This window comes from Liolophura sinensis, chromosome 6, assembly GCF_032854445.1.
Source record: "Liolophura sinensis isolate JHLJ2023 chromosome 6, CUHK_Ljap_v2, whole genome shotgun sequence".
In the NCBI taxonomy this organism is placed as follows: Eukaryota; Metazoa; Mollusca; class Polyplacophora; order Chitonida; family Chitonidae; genus Liolophura; species Liolophura sinensis.
In genome coordinates, this window is record NC_088300.1 from 3,727,224 (window position 1) to 3,734,033 (window position 6,810).

Sequence of the window (6,810 nt, forward strand, 5' to 3'; positions counted from 1 at the left end):
ACGCCTGCCACACAGTGATCGGTTCGTACGCCCATGAACTGGACGTACGTCGTCCATTTCCTTTCGTAAGTCTTGGGGCGACATGGCCTGGTGGGTCGTTGTAGCGCAACTCACCCTGGATGATTCAAGTGACAGCCATGATGGTGATAATAGCAGCCGTGGAACTGGAAGACAGTGGGGCGTTCGGCGATGTGGGCTAACCCGTCCACTGGGAGTTAACGATCACCGCCCCGTTTCTCTGTGTGGTTGACGGGTGCAATTAATATAATTGCAATTTTTTACCTACTTTTGCCTCTAGCGATAGTGCTAGGGGGCGTGTAAATTGCGTATATTTATGCATTTACATGGACTGTTAGAATAAAACCCTGACTGAGGTAAACTGACAAGAGGCCGCGTTTCACCGGTTACGAGTGACCATTAACCAGCTATCACACTGTCGTCGCTGCTCTGGTTTTACGCTCTATGCTGTACGTCTTTAACTATATTGTATTCCTGCATAAATCAGGATTCAGCTAATGGACTAAGCATACCCGAACCCTGGTCCCTTTGCCTTGTTTTAATTGTATGGTAAATGTGATAACAACACAGCATTTTGAGTAATTCTACACCAGCTACGTCCAATAAATTGCAATTAACATCACTGCATTTTTGAAAGCTAATTCTGCTTAAATAAATATTGCGTGTAAATTGTTACTTTTTATGAATTTACATGAACAGTTAGAATAAAACACTGACTGAGGTAAACTTACTAACCAGAGGCTCTATTTCACCGGTTACGCGTGACAAGTAGCCAGCTACCATACTGTCGTCGCTGCTCAGGTTTTACTCTCTGTGATGTACGTCTTTAATTATAACGTATTGTTAATCCGAGCTGGCACGACTGCCAATCCATTCATTTTTCTGCCAGGCGAGTCGCTGCGTCAGAGGGAACGAACGTCTCCCCCGTGACGCCGTCATGGGATGTAGTCCATTGTAGTGGAAGTCTATTTACCTGTAAGAAAACTTGCAATTGGTGATGCGGCAGTCGTAGGCTTTAACCCATTTGCCGTTACCGTAATTAGGGGCTCAAGTAATTTTGAACGTCCAGAAATTTCAACTGTGGAGTGGTGAGGAACAAGTGATTATGGTTGTGCCTGATAACACACTCCGAATCACTTGGCCAGGTAGACATAGAGCTGTTTCTTGATCAAGTTCAGGTCATAAGTCCCCGAGTGGAAACTGAGGACCGGGAGCTGGAAATATTCTGCCTTCGTCTTCATGGAGATCAATATCCATATCTACCAGGTCTTCGAAAATATTGGGTTGGCTGCGAAATGCACCGCCCGGATACATGCGGCGAACCACGTCAGTGCACATTTGACTGTGGCGTCGTAACTTCTAGTCCTTTCGAAACGTCTTAGGTGGTGGATAAGTCGAACTCAGTAAAAGTTCCCATAGGAACGAGTTGGTAAATTTGAATGTTGGCTCTGAATACACACTTCAATGTGTTCAAGGAAGGAACACTGGGAGGAACACCACGAAAATAGTACGCTCAGTAGTAATCTAGAGCGCGTTTGTCACAGATTTTGTGATGGGCCTTGTCCAGGTGCACGGCCAAACACAGAAATAAACACAAAGAGTCCTTAAAAGGACCATGACTCCCTTTTTTGAGATGTCTCATTTAATTACGCGAGAAGCAGTTAAAGGTTTTCGGATGTTTGGTTATACATCTGATAGATACAGTTGTGATTGTGAATCGTCTGACTTCATTTACCATCCATGACGGGTAACCTTGATATTGTAAGCAATGATGATCTACGAAGTCTGCAGGTGAAAGGCCCTAAGTATACAGAGGCGAGAACGATAAATATAAGAGCTAACAAGAAGACAATCCTTTCAGACTCATCAGAGGACCTACATTTGTACAAAGATCAAAACGGTTTCTCTTTGGCAGACTTTACGACAAGAGGGATAGTTTTAATTTTGACATTGTAAATTATCCTTACTCGCCCTCCTGTATTTATTAGACTCTGCGTGGTGTGTGACGATTTCAGTTAACGTCACAAGTTATTACTTCAAATACTCGTGTATCAAGGTAATTCCATCAAACGCCTTCACTCCAAGTTTTCCTACCTCCGCTTAACCCGCAGCTACGGGCTGTGTATTCATGGAGTTGAATTTGGTCGCAACGTTGGACATATGAACAGTTGCAATCAAAGCGCAAATGAGATACACTTTTTGTTATCGACAGTTGATACTCTAGTACGGTACACGATTTGAATACTGATTTCTCTCAGTAGCCTTGAACATACCTCGCGTCTTTCAAACATCACTGAAACTGTTAACTGCTTCTCTTTGCATGATTCCATCTCATTTTCGTACTTGTTGTCTTGCAGGTAGACTGTTAAGACACCGATCGGCTGGTCGGGTAGTTCGTGCACGAAAACAGCACTGTCCATATCGTTTTGGGTCGCTGTTGCTGCGTCCATGTAAGCGGTGGAGAGATTGGCGAGGAGTGCGTTTATAGCTTTTCACAAGGGATGGTTGCTTGAGTACCCGGGAGTCATTGGTACTCGCGTAAAAACAGCACACTTTTCCTTTCTCCAGTGGCGGCGTTGGACAGCAGAATAGCGGGGTGTGTCATCGGGTAGGTCTGAAAAGCGGGCGTTCCGACTTTCCCTTTCTTCGACTCGTCCGTCTCTGGAAATGTTGGAACCCTTTGGCTCAAGCTGACTTCGCTCCTTGGTGTGGGTGAAACTGGAGGTGTAAGGGGTTGTTGCTAGTACTGGCGCTGGTGAGAGAGATAGAGAGAGAGAGAGAGAGAGAGAGAGAGAGAGAGAGAGAGAGAGAGGAGAGAGAGGAGAGAGAGAGAGAGAGAGAGAGAGAGATAGAGAGAGAGAGGGAGAGAGAGAGAGAGAGAGAGAGAGAGAGAGCAGGCAGGTGAGGTGTGGTGCACTATGGACGATGTGGGAGTGTATCCTACGCATGTAAAGGTAGACGATGCATGCTGGCAAGAATGACCGCGGCGAGCTCTTCCCGGAAATACCAGCCTTATCTGCGATGAAAAGCAACAATATCTGAAGGACAGGTCCATTGGAGATGTGTCCGCACAAGACGGGTTTATTTCCGCACAGCCGAATTCTTAAGCGCTGCCGCGTCTAAACAAGTGCTGAACCGCTCGGCTTTTCACGTACCAGTACGAAGGAATCGACCTCGCGTAACACGTGGGTGGGATGTGTATCACGCGCGATATCAGAACACCTAACAAAACAGCTAAAATGTGTGCAAGACGTCCCTATCTCCCGACCGTTTATTTTACGACGGAAGGGCGGACGTCAACGAAATTGTTTAGTGGTGGCCTTCGAGGATTTTTCCCCCTAGACTTGTCGTTGCCCATTGGTCTGTCTTGGCGCGACCAAACTGCTCAACCTAACTCTACAAGCCCACCTTTCACGCGTCCCTCATGGGTCCGTGCCGTTCACCTCCCATTGGACGACACAGCGCGGATGTCAACATCCGAGCGAGAAAATCCAATCCACCCATTGGTCTGTTATGGTGCAGAAAAGCTCAACACCCCGACTCTACAAGCTGACCACGGCGAACTCAAGACATGCAAGCCGAACACAAAAACACCCACCCATTGGTCCGTTTACATGTCAATGAAAACCAACGCTCCCGCTCTCAACGACGAATCAACTCTCGACAAACACACATTAACGCCCCACACTATCCTACACCTATTTGCGACTCGTGGGCAACATTCTGTACTTCGTTCGATTTTAATGATGAATACTGATTAGGTAGTTCGAGAACAGGCCTATGTGCGTCGCATAGACTCAAAAGGTCAAGCTTGTTTAATGGTGGCAGTGATGTAAAGCGATTGGTGATTTACGCCGAACTCAAGAACATTTCACTTATGCGACGGCGGCCAGCATTATGGTGGGAGCAAAACCGGGCAGGGCCTGGCGGAAACCCACGACCATTCGCCGGAGCGAAGCCAGTATGAGCTGGGGCTTTAACTCACAGCGACCACCTTGGTTTGAGGCTCCTGTGTTATTACGCTGCCCTAGCGCTCTAACCAACTTAGCCACGGAGGCCTCGGATAACATGTAAGCCTACCGACTAGCTGTTGAATGTTATTTACCCATTTGCATCATAGCGTTTTTCACCCAGATGTTTCACGGAATTGTACAATTGCAGAATCAGATGTGACTGGTAGTTCAATTCACATCAAATTGCTTGAGTTTGTTGTGTTCAGTAGGCCTGCTATTCATTGCATTATTACTTTGTTTTACAGAATCAATATTTGTGTGTTTTGGGCAGGATACTGACCCCTTTTCTTGATCAACATGGGAACTTAAGTTTATCACGATTTGTTTGATGTTTATACCATATGGTTGGCGGCGATGTCAATTGCCCTAGTACTAAGCCTTAGGTTTGACCTTGTTACTCTGGTATTATTCAAGAGTTGAGATGTTAATCTTTAATTTATGTTTGCTCAGCAAATATAAGGGTATGCATACCATGCCTAACATGCCCTGTGTAGAACTGTGTATACCAGACTGTGGATACGAGAAAAACAGGCAACGCTCGGGGTTTGGGATACATAAATATGTAGTATTCTTTAGTCAACTTGAATTGCATATGTTTGAAATGATGTATTAATGAAGACATCTTCGTGTAAAGTTATGTCACATTCTATGTTTATGTTCTTGAGGTTTAAATATGCCCCTGAAAATCACGCAATCAGACAACGTGTATGCTGCATTCATTTCTCCATGTCACACATAGCATTTTATTTTCTGACAGGAAGCTAAAGAATGTTGCACATGAAATAATTTGGATCACAATAAATTGAATGTGCACTTTAACTGTCTATTTGCTGTTAACTTTCACTGCGTAGTTGTGGTTACGCTTTCACCTGTTGGGCGGTTTGTTAGTGTTCACAGCCTGATTGTGGTTACACTTTCTCCGTTCTGAAAGCTTCTTTGTTCTCACGTCCTGGTTGTGGTTACGCCTTCATCCGTTCTGAAACCTGGTTGGTTCTCTCAGCCTGGTTGTGGTTACACTTTCATCTGTTGAAGAGCTTGTTAGCGTTCACCTCCTGCTTTTGGTTACACTTCCTTCTGTTGTGCAGCGTGGTAGTGTTCACAGTCTGGTTGTGGTTGCACTTTCATCCGTTCTGAAACCTTGTTGGTTGTCACAGCCTGGTTGTGGTTACGCTTCCATCCGTTCGGAAAGCTTGTTGATTCTCACAACCTGGTTGTGGTTACGCTTTCATCCGTTCTAAAAGCTTGTTATCGTTCACATCCTAGTTGTGGTTACGCTTTCATCCATTGCAGAGCTTGTTATCGTTCACAGCCTGGTTGTGGTTACGCTTTCATCCGTTGCAGAGCTTGTTAGCGTTCACAGCCTGGTTGTGGTTACGCTTTCATCTCCTGTAGAGCATGTTAGCATTCACAACCTGGTTGTGGTTGCGCTTTCATTCGTTCAGAAAGCTTGTTGGTTCTCACAGTCTGGCTGTTGTAACACTTTCGTCCGTTCTGAAAACTTGTCTTCACAGATACTTCACAACATACTGGTGGAAGACAAGTGGTATTCATCCGATCTTTCGACCGCTTATTCAGCACCAATGCCCGACAAGGAGCAGGGAAAACAAAAAAATCCTTTGCTGCAAGACCAGATATTTTGATTTGACTTACACGCACACACGTTGTACCTACTCAACATAAGCAGTAATCACATAATTCATTTTTAGGGAGCTTTAGTCAAAATTTAAAAATTGGACACTTCAAAATTCCTCCAAGCCTAGCGAAAAAACGATATTTTGATCTCTCCTAAAGTCTTTATGATCATACAGCACTGTCATAGTGGAGTTTCCTCGAATAATAAAGTCGCATACTCGAGGTGAAGAAACTAAGCGATTCTCTCCATATCGGTAGTGACAGAAAATCTTTCAACTTGCCGTGCTCTATATCCTATTTACTGTAACGGTGACAAACAGGGAAGAAAGGTCGAACATACACATAGTTCACCAAAGCATCACGGCCTGCTATGTAAGCCATCCCAGCAAAATAGTTCGCGTAAAGTGCTACGGGACTAACCAGCTGGGAATTTAAGTCCACGCTTCTACCACTACCACGCCGCGGTAGATAGCGCTTATATACTATTACAAATGTTGCAAAGGCCCTAAAACAATGAGAGCAGAGGAGTGTGAAAATTCCATCTAAGGCTGAAATTGAATCCGCATCTTGTGCGCCTGGTGTTTAGGTGTCACACCTGTTACTCACCTATACAAATTCCTCCCAGACGTATCCAAATGGAGGCATTCATCTTCTCCTTTGGGCAAATTCATAACTCATATCTCATACACCGAAGGATAAAAAAAGCGAATGATCAGGGTTAGAACTCTTTATCTACCTGTTTTCCAAAGTGACTTCATTAATTCACTGTACTGTGAAGGATGCCTTAGCGACTTGTCAAAATATGTCAAAACTGATAACATTATGAAGTTTATGGTTTACATATGAATATAAACGCTAACTAAAAGGAAACTTTGACAGCACACTGAATTATATACCTGAAAGTTGCAGTAAAAATCTTTATCTAGTTAACGTCAATCTTCAGAAGGTAAATTAAAAACAGTGCCTTTTTTTCAAACAAAAATTGGCGTTTTGAATCCGAACTGCATTTTTGGCAGGCCATTACTAATTAACCAAATTTTCTACGCTCAGTCATGTTAACTTTTAAGGGCGCTCTGACCATGTTCTATACCTCTGATTGGGAAATTTAAAAGAATTGTGCTGGAATCTGCATTTTCTTACCGTACCT